At 40.6% G+C, this 15,997-nt stretch overlaps 1 protein-coding gene across 22 annotated transcripts in view; it reads left to right on the forward strand.

Annotated features, from left to right (window-relative positions):
* The first annotated feature begins 464 nt into the window (after positions 1-464).
* The window catches only part of LOC135546615 (MAP kinase-activating death domain protein-like), an 85,080-nt gene continuing 69,547 nt past the window's right edge, over positions 465-15,997 (forward strand). For all 22 annotated transcript variants that reach the window (XR_010456610.1, XM_064975185.1, XM_064975222.1 and 19 more), the window contains exon 1: positions 465-765. The gene's annotated coding sequence lies outside the window, so the exon portion shown is untranslated. The remainder of the gene's footprint in view (positions 766-15,997) is intronic.

Raw genomic sequence — 15,997 nt, forward strand, 5'->3', positions numbered from 1 at the left:
TTGGGTCTCTCTTTATGTAGTGTTGTGTTGTCTCTTGTCGTGATGTATGTTTTGTCATATATATATTAAATCCCAGCCCCTGTACCCATAGGACCTTTTGGTATATATATTTTTTAATTTACTTTAATTGACTTGTCTAGTTAAATAAAAGGTAAAAAAAAGACTGATACACTATTTTATTGATCCACAAGCCATAGGTAAGGCTTTACCGTTAAATAAGTATGCCCTAATGCAATTAGGAAGTCTTATACATCCACAGTGCGAATTCAACTGATTGTTAAATGTGTATAACAGTCCCACCTTGTTAAACATGTCGTCAAAATATGACATGACCGAAATATTTGCATCACTTTCAACGAGGGACTTTTAGTTTGAAGACGAACAGCAATTTCCACTTTGTGGCTAATCGTTATTGTGGCTAGAGTCACATAGGTGTCACGATGGTACAGTCTGCCCCCATCCGCGGAACTCCAGTCCCTGCAGACGATCTGGTGGAAATGTTATGAAGGCAGGTTTTAAGCCAATAATCATACGCGAGCAAGCATTTCAGTCTAAAATTAGGTGTGGATTTAAAGCACACATTGAAGAGCTGTTGAATCACCATCTCTGGAAAATGGATCCAGGATACTTATTACATATCGCTATTTGAAATACGTCTCAATTCATCTCACTCACTGGCTTTCATTCTACCATCAATAACATACCAGGCCGACGACGATTGCTAACTAGCTAGCGGGTATTCCTAGCCACCTATCTAACATACTGGTAAGATGTTCTTGCATTTTTCTATTCGCATCTTTTTTGGGAGCAAATTTCACAAATGTGACGTCAATTAGTACTGACGATAAAATGTTACTTGCCATGGTAAACAAACTTGAAGATCGACAGCCAGCTACTTATGATAGCTAACGTTAGCTACTTACGATAGCTGTTAGCTAATGCACTCGTGACGTACGTATGAGTGATGGAGTTGGTTTGCTCTGTAACTGTGTTCTGGAGGATGCTGATTATTTATAGATGGTAATAATCAGCTAAATACTGGAACAATAATTAAATGCAGGTCGTTGTAGATAGAATATCCACGTCCATATTGACATTGTAATTAAACATGGCATGGTACTTGTTAACCATTTGCCGGTAGCTTTTCCGTTAAACATAATTAAGTCACCATCACCACGGTCTTCGTCATTATTCCGTCAAGACAGTGTGAGGTAGTATTATAACTAAGCTCTATCTAGCCAGCAACCCAGGCTATGTAGCTATCCGAGAAGGGTGCCATTGCGGCTCGCAATTCAGGGCGTTCCTGCACCCCTCTTTATTACTTCGATTGATCCATTTTTAAGCTAGGACTCTGGTACAAAAGCTGGAGTTAGTCGCCCCAGTACAGTAGGTGGCGGAAATGCACTTTAACATTGGACGCCAACCACTGATAAAACCTCCGTATTTTATTTTTAAAATTTAACTAGGAAAGTCAGTTAAGAACAAATTCTTATTTACAATTACGGCCTACCGGGGAACAGTGGGTTAAAGGCCTTGTTCAGGGGAAGAACGACAGATTTTTATCTTGCCAGCTCGGAGATTCCATCCAGCAACCTTTTGGTTACTGGCCCAACGCTCTTATCACTAGGCTACCTACCACCCCTAGTGATGGGGAAACTAAGCTTTGAGGTTTTCCACCCAATTCTGTCGAAAATAGGTTAGTTACTCTAGGCTTTGACCAACAAACACAGTTACTATTGGCACCTGCTGGTCAAAATAATTTAGAGCTGCCAAATTGTTAGAGATGATGTCCCACATCCCTAGCACGTGCGCAATTAGCCTTTTTGTCTTCTACCAAACCAATACCAAACCAACCAGGTGGTGGTGCTTCGGATGTCATTGATCACATGCTCTGATAAATTGATACAGGGATTGGCACACTTCTTTGAAGTACACTGCTTAGCTATTTTGACACGTGCCTCGGAGCTCCGGGATCAAACGTACCATCACCAGGTAGACGGTGTCCTTCGCCCTGGCTATCAGGCACTGCTTTCCTGCAGTTTTGTTAACGATGGCGATGCTGTTGTTCGGGCAGGTGGGAGCGAAGGATACTGTGTTAGCTAGCTAGCTAGCTAGGACTCCTGTACACAGCAGGCGGGATAGGTAGCTAGCACAGCAGCAGACTGCACTTTGCTCACGCCTGTCGGGCACTGTTTTCCCGCAGTTCTGTTAATGAAGGCGAGGGCTGGTGTTAGTGAAGGACACTGGGTGCTAGCTGGCTGGCGGAATAGGTAGCTAACAATAGCTAGGACACCAGTGGACGGTGTACTTCGCCCCCGCCTGTCGGACGCGGCTTTCCCACAGTTCTGTTAACGACGGCGAGGCCAGGTGTTCGACAGGGAGCAAAGGACATGGTGTGCTAGCTAGTAAGCTAGCTAGCTAGGCGGACTCCGGTACACAGCTGGCGGTTGGCAGGTGCAACATCGCTAACTAGCTAAGACACCTGTAGACAGTGTCCTTCAAACTCAGATAATACTTATTTCCCCTTTGACCCACATTTTAATCCATAGACAATCAGAATATCCAGAATATCAAAAGTGTCACTCAAGCATGAAGAGGGCGTGCTTAGGGGGGCGTTCATGCAGGAACAATGAGATGCTCGAGGAGGGGGGCGCTCATGTACGCCGCAATCACACACTGAGTTAGCCTGCTTCTAGCAAGACACGATGTGGATGCTACTCAGAAGTCTTTGAGGGAAAACCTTTCTAAAGTCCCTATTTGTAGTTAAGTAAGGTAAAGGCTACCTTGGATCTTGGGGTCAAGGGCGTTTTGACCCATTGTCACCAATGATGTATTGTCACCTATGCAGAAGAGTCTTGCACTGTCTGGCTGCAGTTGCACGTCATCAATTATGATGACATTGCAAGAATGAGAGAATCTCAAGCCTATAGCTTAAATACTTGCGTGAGTACTATTAAAGCAGTTTTGCTTGTACTAGTCAGTGTCTTATTCATTTGATAGAGGGCATAACATATAGGCACCTAGGCCTAATATAATATATTAATTCTGCCTATGTCTGATTGCTGACACACTAGCCACAACATCAAGATCCGTTCCTTTAGGCAGCCCAAAAGAGATGTGAAGAAATAGCCACAGTTGTTTATTTACTATAAGACCATGGCCAGCCAGCTGGTGTGATGGAGTCATTTTCATGTTTTGAAACACCATCAAGAGCACCAATTTCCAGTGAATGGTGAAAATGCAGTATTTTAAACTGCAGTATTTCAGAATATTTCCGACTGTACAGCACTTTTGTGTACTTATGTTAAATGTTTCTCGGTGTCTCTCCACAGTTTTAGTTTTGTACGCAGCAAAACTAATAAGACATTGTCTTGTCCAATAAAGGGACAATCTGGCTATTTAAAAATGTGAGGCCACTGCAATAGGCTACATCCTTTCCATTTTGGTTGCAATTCAGTGTTAGAGTTGGTTTGCATGTTGTGTGAATCATATCTCCCCTCAATGCTTACATAACCAGTCAGTACCACCTGCAGAGTCGACCACTCTGACCAGATTCAGCTGTTGCCTTAACCTGGGCCATTATTTAGCCTCTGAAGATCATTCGATTGGCGGGGACCTGCTTTCTCTCACATGGTTCAGTCATTACGCTAGCCTACTCTGATTTTAAGCTCTCTGGGAAAGGAAGGCTTTGATTGCTTGACCCAGAGCTCACCTCTTGTCAGATGGTTTACAGTGTATCTTGTATTTTGTCAGTGTTGCTGTTGGATTGGTAAACTTGACCAGGAGCTCTAGCTCTGTCATCCCTACTTTAAAATGTGTATTTTCAATAACCCTATTTCAATATTATGTCAGTGTTAAAACTTTTTGTTGTAGGTGTTTATTAATATTTCCTCCCGCTGTCGAAACCCGACATGCAACGCATAGTGTACACAGTGACGTTATAATGAAGTAGGGTTATTGGTTTTGGTGAGGAAATTGTGTATGTTGTCAGCCCTGTATGTTGATGCTGGGGGCCTTCAATTCCAGGCCAAATATAAAAACTCTGGTGTTGTCATTAATGTGGCATAATGAAGGTGGCAGTTAAATGTTTTGCTATATATTGGACAGAAAATAACTGCCTAGCTGGGCCTTAACTGTATACATTTAGGCCTGGTTCGCAGTCGGTGTTCCAATTCCTCCCAAAGGTGTTCGATGGGCTTGAGGTCTGGGCTCTGTGCAGGCCAGTCAAGTTCTTCCACACCTTATCTCAACAAACCATTTCCGTATGGACCTCGCTTTGTGCACAGGGTCTGAAACAGGAAAGGGCTTCCCCAAACTGTTGCCCCAAAGTTGGAAGCACAGAATCGCCTAGAATGTCATTGTATGCCGTAGCATTAAGATTTCACTTCACTGGAACTAAGGGGCCTAACCTGAACCATGAAAAACAGCCCCAGACCATTATTCTTCCTTCACCAAACTTTGCAGATGGTACTATGCATTGGGGCAGGTAGCATTCCCCTCTCATCTGCCAAACCCAGATTTGTTCGTTCGACTGCCAGATGGTAACCACTAGGCTACCCTGCCACGCTTATGCGCTTCAGCACTCGGTGGTCCTGTTCTGTGAACTTGTATGGCCTACCACTTCGCGGCTGAGCCGTTGTTGCTCCTAGACCTTTCCACTTCACAATAACAGCACTTCTAGTTGACCAGGGCAGCTCTAGCAGTGCAGAAATTTGATGAACTAACTTGTTGGAAAGGTGGCTTTCTATGACTGCGCCACATTAAAAGTCTGAGCTCTTCCGTAAAGCCATTCTACTGCCAACTTTTGTGTATGGAGATTGCATGGTTGTGTGCTCAATTTTTTTTTTTTTCACGTCAGCAACGGGTGAGGTTGAAATGGCAAAATCCACTAATTTAAAGGGTTGTCCACATACTTTTGTTAATATAGTGTATATTGAGCAATATATTTGGAACCTCAAATAGCAATACATTTGCAGCATCGAATCGCAATAAGTCTCTTCTCGGCAACTATGTATTGTGACAATATTGTATCATGAGTTCCCTGGCAATTCCCATCCCTAATTTTTGCACACAGATTCCATCTCAGCCTCATGAATCATATTCAGTAGAGTTGAATCCAATTGGAGGAAGGCATCCTAATGGTAGTTTGTTACTTGGACAGGTTTGAATTATTTTGTAATGGTTGTCTAGATCCTTGAGGCATTTAAATTTAGCCTTTTGCAGTCTGCTACAGGCTGTTTTCAGTAGAGGTCGACCGATTATGATTTTTCAACGCCGATACTGATTATTGGAGGACCAAAAAAAGCCGATACTGATTAATCGGCCAAATTTTTATTTATTTGTTCATTTATTTGTAATAATGACAATTACAACCATACTGAATGAACACTTATTTTAACTTAATACAACAAATCAATAAAATAAATTTAGCCTCAAATAAATAATGAAACATGTTCAATTTGGTTTAAATAATGCAAAAACAAAGTGTTGGAGAAGAAAGTAAAAGTGCAATATGTGCTATGTAGGAAAGCTAACGTTTAAGTTTCTTGCGCAGAACATGAGAACATATGAAAGCTGGTGGTTCCTTTGAACATGAGTCTTCAATATTCCCAGATAAGAAGTTGCACGACTATTTCACTTAGGCCTAGTAGGCTAATATTTGACCCATCAGATCAAACACAACCATCTTTATCAGATATAGGCTACTGGTAAGCTGATCTGGTTGTGGAATGTTTGTCTTTCTGGGTGGAGTTTCAAAGGCACCACTTGCAAATGTATCTAGTTTATAGTGCAGAATGCACTGAGTAGTTGTAGGCACTGGACTACTTTGTTAAATGGTCACGTGGTCTGGCACTAGATGTAGCCTAAGCCTAACTTCTGAGTTATAGATTTCTAGGTGGAGCCAACATTTCAACACCATTAAGAAGGGCTCCCGAGTGGCACAATGGTGTAAGGCACTGCATCTCTGTGCAAGAGGTGTCACTACAGTCCCTGGTTCAAATCCAGACTGAATCACATCCGGCCGGGATTGGGAGTCCTGGGTTTTGCCGGGGTAGGTCGTCATTGTAAATAAGAATTTGTTCTTAACTGACTTGCCTGGTTAAATAAAAAAACTAAGGGAGGCTACTGGGAACAAGATACAAGCGTGCACAGTTTTTACATTGCCACAGATTTGTTATTTGCTGCCACTTCACTGCTGAGGTCCCTAGTGCATTAGCGCCCACACATTTGTAAATTAATTATGCTACTCCAACAAGGAAGGTAAACAAACCAGTGAAGAAGGCTCAGGCAATATTTCCTCTGTGTTATTGATATAAAAAAGCTAGGCCAGTGTACATGCGGTGGCATCTTAAATTATGATTCTAGACCGTTTATAGGCCTAGTTGCTTTGTTGACCATTCATAGGAGTGGGCCTTTTTTGACACCTGAGAATAACCTTCCATTGACATTTGTTTGTACCAGCCTTTGACGTCTGCTTAATATTGTAAGGGCATGACCTGAAGTTGAGCACACAATTAAGCATTATCCATATCCGAGGCCTGTGGGTAGGTAATTAGGCTTTATTGTGAAAGGAGCAACTAAACAAATGAGCTGCAGGCGTCATTGAGGAAATTGAATGAACTAGAGCTGCTGTAATCAAACATTCGGCTACATTTCAGTGAAAGGCCAGTTATGTACAGATTCTGCCAGAGAAACTCATCAGGATTCATGCCTATTTTAGATTGCAGCCTCAAGTTTTTAATGAACCCATTCACATTATTCTTTGAGTCTACTCGAGGTACTTGTCTTCTTCCCGTTTTGTGCTAAGTTTGGTCAGGCCTTGTCCAGAGCCATATATAGGCCTCATTCTTCCTGGTTTTTTTGCTTTGTAGCTGTCATGGTTAATTTCCTCATTTGACCTCATCGTATTTTGTAAAATGGCCCCTTAGCCTAGATAATAAAACCTTTGGTGCCACTGATAACATGGTGCCCTGCCCACTAACATTCTCTGATTTTAAGAATAGCCGACACACAGCTGAGCAAGAAAGAAGCAGGTTTGGGTTGCTATGACAACTATGCTGATTGTTATTACCTCAGGGCTGATCCTAGGGCTGTAGGCGGAATAAAAGATGATAGACTGTGTAGCAAGCAGGTCACATGACCAGTTGAGCAAGGCTGTTAGACTTCCATTCTCTTCTTTCTAGAAATGTTTCTCTCAGATCCAGCAGGTTTTACACAGACTCAGTATGCTGATATTTCCTTTATGAATTGTGCCTTAAGCCTAGTTTATATCCTATGTACTGATGCGTGGAAGAACTACAAGTAGCTATGTAAAATGGTGTTGCGTAGCAAACCTACACAGATATGCGCAGCCCAACAATTCATAATTTTGCACAAGAATGCAGGCTCTCATTTAGCATACTGTTTTTGTGTTGCGTACGTAAGGTATAAACCAGCCTTAATTGTTTTAGATGGGAAGGCAAGATGGCTATCCAATACAGTGGGGCAAAAAAGTATTTAGTCAGCCACCAATTGTGCAAGTTCTCTTACTTAAAAAGATGAGATGCCTGTAATTTTCATCATAGGTACACTTCAACTATGACAGACAAAATGAGGAAATAAAATCCAGAAAATTACATTGTAGGATTTTTAATGAATTTATTATGGTGGAAAATAAGTATTTGGTCAATAACAAAAGTTTATCTCAATACTTTGTTATATACTCGTTGTTGGCAATGACAGAGGTCAAACGTTTTCTGTAAATCTTCACAAGGTTTTCACACATTGTTTCTGGTATTTTTGCCCGTTCCTCCATGCAGATCTCCTCTAGAGCAGTGATGTTTTGGGGCTGTTGCTGGGCAACACAGATTTTCAACTCCCTCCAAAGATTTTCTATGTGGTTGAGCTCTGGAGACTGGCTAGGCCACTCCAGGACCTTGAAATGCTTCTTACGAAGCCACTCCCTCGTTGCCCGGGCGGTGTGTTTGGGATCATTGTCATGCTGAAAGACCCAGCCACGTTTCATCTTCAATGCCCTTGCTGATGGAAGGAGGTTTTCACTCAAAATCTCACGATACATGGCCCCATTCATTCTTTCCTTTACATGGATCAGTCGTCCTGGTCTCTCTCAGCCCCAAAGCATGAGATTTCCACCCCCATGCTTCAAAGTAGGTATGGTGTTATTTGGATGAAACTCAGCATTCTTTGTCCTCCAAACACGACCAGTTGAGTTTTTACCAAAAAGTTCTATTTTGGTTTCATCTGACCATATGACCATTCTCCCAATCTTCTTCTGGATCATCCAAATGCTCTCTAGCAAACTTCAGACAGGCCTGGACATGTACTGGCTTAAGCAGGGGGACACGTCTGGCACTGCAGGATTTGAGTCCCTGGCGGCGTAGTGTGTTACTGATGGTAGGCTTTGTTACTTTGGTACCAGCTTTCTGCAGCTCATTCACTAGGTCCCCCTGTGTGGTTCTGGGATTTTTGCTCACCGTTCTTGTCATCATTTTGACCCCACGGGGTGAGATCTTGCGTGGAGCCCCAGATCGAGGGAGATTATCAGTGGTCTTGTATGTCTTCCATTTCCTAATAATTGCTTCCACAGTTGATTTCTTCAATCCAAGCTGCTTATCTATTGCAGATTCAGTCTTCCCAGCCTGGTGCAGGTCTACAATTCTGTTTCTGGTGTCCTTTGACAGCTCTTTGGTCTTGGCCATAGTGGAGTTTGGAGTGTGACTGTTTGAGGTTGTGGACAGGTCTATTTTATACTGATAACAAGTTCAAACAGGTGCCATTAATACAGGTAACGAGTGGAGGACAGAGGAGCCTCTTAAAGAAGAAGTTACAGGTCTGTGAGAGCCAGAAATCCTGCTTGTTTGTAGGTGATATTTATTTTCCACCATACTTTGCAAATAGATTCATAAAAAAATCCTACAATGTGATTTTCTGGATATTTTTTTCAAATTTTTGTCTGTCATAGTTAAACTGTACCAATGATTAAGATTACAGGCCTCTCATCTTTTTAGTGGGAGAACTTGCACAATTGGTGGCTGACTAAATACTTTTTTGCCCCACTGTATGTGTAGATGAGTTTGTCATAGGCCTTATTAAATAAAGGTGAAATATATATATGTTTTCAAATTCACATGTCAGAGACATGCCTCCATGAAGTCGCTTCAGGCTCTTCTAGTATGTTAATCTGTTCTGTAGCCTAAACGGTACTTGGAGACATGTTTATGTCTTGCCGTATTTACTATCCAAATGGCCCATTTCGTGTTAACTTACAATGTCAGCCCAGCTATCTATCTCAAATCTCTGTCCACAGGCTGATTTGTGAGATATTTTGACTCTTAGCAAAAACTGCTTTCTGAGCAGAAGTGTCTGCTCTAATCACTGAATCATGCCTTAATTTCCACCCATTGCCATCGAGGCAGATTGATAGTTTTGCTTGGTCGAGTGCTGCGAGAGACTTGCAGCCCAAGTGATTCTCCACAAGCACTTCCTAATCAGAGTATTTCATTATGATAGCAGTATACGTCTTACCAAAATGTATGTTTTTGGAAGAGGAGTTCTAGGTCTTTGAATGTGGCACAATGAGACCTATAGTTTATGATACACAAACTCACTGGTCACTTTTCCTGATTTATGTTGAATTTGCAACGTGTGTTTTGAATTCCTACGTCTTAGTCATGGGTTGGTGAAGTTGTAAAGGTTGGATGTGTAGAAAGCTTATTTCCACGTTTCAAATCCCCTGTCCTTTGGGCTACATCTCCATAAATGCTTAGCTGGATTACTTCTCATGTTCTCAAACACTTGAGTTTGCAGTCCTCACTACAAATTATTTGACAGACCTGATCTGTCGTCTGTGAGATAATGCAGTACTATCGCTCAGCAAATGCCCTCTCTCTAGCGTTAGGAAAGTGCCTCATCAGATGGGCTTATAATTCAACATCAGCACAGCTTTTCTGGGAATATCAGATACCTGTTAGGCATACCAGAATGCCACAGGCCTTGCAAGCATTACTTTGTGGTGTCATGCACAATGAACGTAGCTCCCTTTAAGTAACTGTCCAGGGTTTCCAGATTTCTATGAAATATACAATATTAGTGAAATAGTTGTCCTTTCATTTCAAAAATGTTTTAGTTAAAAAGCAGCTTTACTGTGTTGGAATGATGAGGGCGTACCACAACAATGATGTGGTCATTATAAATATTCATGCGAGTTTAGGCTGTCCCCGAAAAAAATAATAAACTCTTGGTCGACCAAGAGTTGTTTGTTCTGTTATCGAAATCTGAAATGTTACCGAAATTTGTTTAGGAAAAACATTCCCTATTCCCTCAACCCATGCTCTCTTTATGTGACAGGTATGACCAAAGACCAGTGGTGGGGAAAAAGTACCCAATTATCATACTTAAGTAAAGATACCTTAAGAGAAAATGACTCAAGTGTAAGTGACCCAGTAAAATACTACTTGAGTAAAAGTATTTGGTTTGTAATAAACTTAAGTATCAAAAGTAAATGTAATTGCTAAAATATACTTAAGTATCAAAAGTAAAAGTATAAATCATTTCATGTTCCTTATATTAAGCAAAACCAGACAGCACAATTTTTTTTACAGATTGCCAGGGACACACTCCAACATAATTTACAAACGAAGCATTTGTGTTTAGTGTGTTCGCCAGATCAGAGGCGGTAGAGATGACCAGGCATGTTCTCTTGATAAGTGTGTGAATTGGACCATTTTCCTGTCCTGCTAAGCATAAAAAAATTAACGAGTACTTTTGGGTGTCAGGGAAAATGTATGGAGTAAAAAGTACAATATTGTCTTTTGGAATAAAGTCAAGTAAAAGTAATCAAAAAATATAAATAGTCAAGTACTACTTAAGTACTACATAAGTACTTTACACCACTGCTAAAGACCTATTCGCAAAGGACTATAATTACTAGAGAACGATATAGATACAGAATTACAGTATATGTCCAGGTGATGGGGCCATACTGATAATTCAAGCTTGGTTCCCAAGATTCTAAACCACACCGAACCGTCTTTGGTATAGTGTCGCCATAATATTTGAATTGAGGAAGTGTGATCATAATCATTAGGATATTTTAGCGATCCGCAGTACGTCCTAAATGGCCCCCAGCCTTCAGATGTGAGCTAAGTAGTGCAATTGCACTTGATGTGTTTTAAAGCTATGGATGAGAAAGTTAACTAGTGCCTACTTTGATAATAATAATAATAATTTTCACTTTTTGCAATGTAAAAATTTGAATAAAAGCCTTCCATGTATATTTGAATTGCCTCTTCGTTAATTCTCCTGACCCCACAAAAATTGTTATGTGAAAAAGTAGATTTTCACCCCGGGCCTAATATTCTAAGAATCAATTTGGGTTGGGCGGGCCTGGGTTTAGGGTTTGCGCAACATTGTAACCTATGTTTGAGACCAACGCGTGGCTGTGTGAGAAGCGCGCCAGTATCTCTCACATAACTAGAATGAGATTCACTTTCTATCATCTCTGCTCTGATAGACATGAGCCTGCAACTGTCATCTCTCCAGCGTTGCACTTAATAATTTATTCTCTTATAGATTCACAGCTGCCTGAAGGGTTCTGAACAGACTGCAGCACCCCTTAAAAATGGAAATACATTTGCCAAAGTTATAGAATTACTGCTGTCTGTTCAGAAATAAATGAAATCATTCAGAATAGCCTACTACACCATGATAAAGCCTATAATTTAGCCACAGAGGTTCAGTATCTTATTTAAATTGCTGCGCTGTGGATTGTAGCCCAATAACAAGGAATAGCCTACAGGCGGGAACGCGCGGCAAATCTCAGTGAACAAACAGCTGCAGACAAAACGGGCCTTAAGCAATATTTCAAATACAATCGAGGGAAAGCAAATGGCTCCTGCTGAAAAGAGAAGACTATGCTGTAGACTACCAAAATATTTTTATCAAATTATTTTGTTTTACAAAAGAGAGAGCGAGTGAGTTGCGCATCATTGGGCGAGTCTGTGAAACTGGAAAGCATTTTTAGGACTCATTTCCTCATATTGTAGCCTACAATGTGGCTCCACACACCTAGACCTAGGCTATTGATGGATTCAAGACAAGGTCGTTTTTATTGATCTCGGATTACTAATGTCAGAGTAGCCTGCCATTTCGATAATTTTCGCGGTATTAAAAAAAGATTATGCCAAAGTCATGTAAAATTACAGTCATGTAAAATTATGTAAAACTGCATGAAATGAGTTTATAAAAGGCCAAAATTTCCCCCGATCCTAGGCTACAAAAAAATCTCCCCATGTGTGCAACTTCTGTAACACGCTGACCAGACTGGACACGTCGCGTGCGCCGGAAAATAAATGTAGAAATCCACGTTATTCAATTATTGCACCCACACTGCTCGCGCGTGCCAACGAGCGTCTGCGACGCCAAGGGCTAAAATAAAACTCATTCCTATTTCTGACGCAGATCGCGCGGCAAGTCCTGCCTCTCCCATCTCCTCATTGGTTTATAGAAGCAGGTAACCACGTGCCTTCTCCTCATTGGTTGTACCAACTTGGGTGATTGAAAGACTAACTGTTTTGCCGGTAGTGGTGGTAATACAATGAACGTTTAGATGCGATCACCATATAAATTAAACGATGAAAAGGCCTAGAAGGAGGAGAGATGACTAGAAATGATTCAGTTGGCCGTTTTATGTGTGGATAAATTGTCGGAATAGAGGTTCTTGTGCATTTCAGGTAAAATAACAACTCACTGTTTATATTCCAGGACAAATTAGCTAGCAAAAGGAAGCTAGCTAAATTGGACAAATTAACGTTAGCTAGCAAATTGCCATACATGTTTAATGCTTTTCGGCCTGTCCCCAAATTAATGTCATTGGTTCAGAGTTTGTTTTGATATTTTAACCTGCGTGTCGTGACCATGTTTGGTGTGGGGTGGCAAAATAAATGTATGCACGATAGCGCACGCCTCTACTCTAATGCTACTATGCAAATGCAATGATATACATGCAATGCTTTATTATAAAGTTTATTTATTCATTTGTTTATGCATTCGTTACCTCAGAACTCCCCAGCCCCCCCCCCCCCCTTTGCTCTCACTTTTTTTCCCGGCACCTCCCAATTTACAAATGAAGCACTGAAGTTGTCATTTCTAAACATTTAGTTCAGCTATGCTGCTTTCCTATCTAACAGCAAGGATTGCATTTAATAGGCTCAATAGTTTTTACTGATGCATTTGGCAGTATTCAGTTATATAAACAAAAGCATTCACTGTGAAAGTTGATAGTCTACATGTAGGCCATTCATATATAAAGCTTATGCGTAGCACATAGTTAAAAAAATGTAATTTATTGTTGTACGAACCGCAAGCTGTCAAACAGACATTTCTCTCAAAACACAGGGATGTCGATTCGCACGGGACTAGTATTGTCAGAGGACATTGGAGTTCGCCAAGAAATAGTAGGTTATTCTGGCTGGAGTTGTTACTCTCATGCCATGTAAAACAAATACTGACATGGCAGATTCGGACAGAACTAAAATGACAGATATGGTGTTGTATACTTGTGCACATGATCACATTTCCCGACCTCCCCCAGTAAAACCTATCCGGTCCGAATATGGGGCCTGACTATGGGGCCCAAATAGAGGACGTGAAAAATAAACTGGGAATGGGGGAATGTTTACTGGTTGCTCAGGAGGTAAATGGAAAGTCAGATGGGTGGAATACATTTGACTAGTTGTGGAAAATACTAGAGAACAAGAAAGATAACATGCACCCAGCTCTTGCTCTTTATCTTATCTGTGCCAAACAGGTGCTGTATAGAAAACAATACGATTTTTCTGACCCTTTGGAACAATGTAAACAACACTAAATAAATTATAAGCCGACCAGAGACTCTGTAAAATTGTGTTTTTGTTAAGCCTTTATTACAGCAAAGACTCAAAACAGGAGCATTCATTATTGAATGCAATTTCCGTAATGGAACGGTTTGTTTATTGTTTAAACTAATTATTCATAGTTATATTTTAAAACAAATGTTTGATTGCATTTCAAATCATGAATGACTTGTATGCTGTGTGATGACATGAATGAATGATTGATACAGTAGCCTCTAAGTAAGTATTGAAATGTAGACCGAAGTAAGTTACGGTATTCAGACTAAACAGGATGAGCTCTTAGGCCAACAGCTCAATGGTGTTTATACAAGGCTGCTATCCTAAGGGTACTAATGACAATGACGTTACTTATGATCATAATAATAGTAATAATAACAAATATACATTTCATTTTGGAAGTGTAAACCACACTAAATAAATTATAAATAATACCAGAGAGTCTGTACTAATGAAAAAAGTGTAAAGCCTTTCTTACAGCAAAGCAAAGATTAAAAACAGCCAAATTTGGGAAGTTGTTTACTTGACATGTCATTCATTGCATGAGGCTTGGTGCTCACGGAATCAGCAGGCTATTAAACAAACAGTCACACTCAAACAGGCAACAGAAGCAGGATCTGTCTTATTTCTATAGATATATTGTTGATAAAGCCAGGCACATTTAACAGTTAGGCTACTGATTATAGACCTAATTAAGTTGGTTTCCTCTCTCCTCACTTTTCTTAGACAATAAGGCAAGGTCTGTTTTGTCATCTCCTCATTCTTCTACTGCCTCTGCTGCATTGTTCTCAACACCAATATGCTGGTTAACTTGGTCTAGGAAAAGGCGCCAATTCAACAGTGCACTGATGTGTGTTTGGATGTCAGAAGGTGAATTCACCAATTTGTAAGTCGCTCTGGATAAGAGCGTCTGCTAAATGACTTAAATGTAAATGTAAATGTTTGAACCGTGGACTGCGACTACTATCCAATGCTGGAGAAAGCGCATTTGTTATAAAATAATAATATTTTTATTCGTGTTGCATCATTGTTTTTACTTAATATAACCGTCTATATTTTCAGTAGCACATCTGACTGATGGACTGTGCCATCCCTATGGCCTCCACGATGTATCAGTCATTCGTAAAGTATTCAGACCCCTTGACTTTTTCCACATTTGATAAGGTTACAGCCTTATTCTGACATGTATTAAATCCTTTTCCCCCCTCATCAATCTACACACAATACCCCATAATGACAAAGCAAAAACAGTTTTGTTGAAATTTTTGCTAATTTATCAAATAAAAAAACTGACATCACATTTACACAAGTATTCAGACCCTTTACTCAGTTCTTTGTTATAGCACCTTTAGCAGTGATTACAGCCTTGAGTCTTCCTGGGTATGAACTACACGTTTGGCACACCTGTATTTGTGGAGTTTCTCCCATTCTTTTCTGTAGATCCTCTGAAGCTCTGTCAGGTTGGATGGAGAGCGTTGAGGTACAGCTATCTTCAGGTCTCTCCAGAGATGTTTGATCGGGTTCAAGTCCGGGCACTGGCTGGGCCACTCAAGGACATTCACAGACTTGTCCCAAAGCTACTCCTGCGTTGTCTTGGCTGTGTGCTTAGGGTCATTGTCCTGTTGGAAGGTGAACCTTCGCTCCAGTCTTGAGCTCTCTCAAGCAGGTTTTGATCAAGGATCTCTCAGTACTTTGCTCCGTTCATTTTGCCCTCGATCCTGACTATAGAAAACTATATACTTGCCTTTTTATATAATTTGATAAGTATTAGCTATCAACACTGCACTTTCAAATGGTGAATGCATGACGTTTGGTGCTTATAGACAGCTAGCTAATACAGCAAGAAAGAAATCACATTTTGTTGCGTGATAAAAGTATGTAGCCAAGGCTATATACAGTTGAAGTCAGAAGTTTACGTACACCTTAGCCAAAGACATTTAAACTCAGTTTTTCACAATTCCTGACATTTAATCCTAGTAAACATTCCCTGTCTTAGGTCAGTTAGGACCACCACTTTATTTTAAGAATGTGTAATGTCAGAATAATAGAGAGAATGATTTATTTCAGCTTTTATTTCATCACATTCCCAGTGGGTCAGTAGTTTACAT

The sequence above is a fragment of the Oncorhynchus masou genome, chromosome 1 (genome assembly GCF_036934945.1).
Source record: "Oncorhynchus masou masou isolate Uvic2021 chromosome 1, UVic_Omas_1.1, whole genome shotgun sequence".
In the NCBI taxonomy this organism is placed as follows: domain Eukaryota; kingdom Metazoa; phylum Chordata; class Actinopteri; order Salmoniformes; family Salmonidae; genus Oncorhynchus; species Oncorhynchus masou.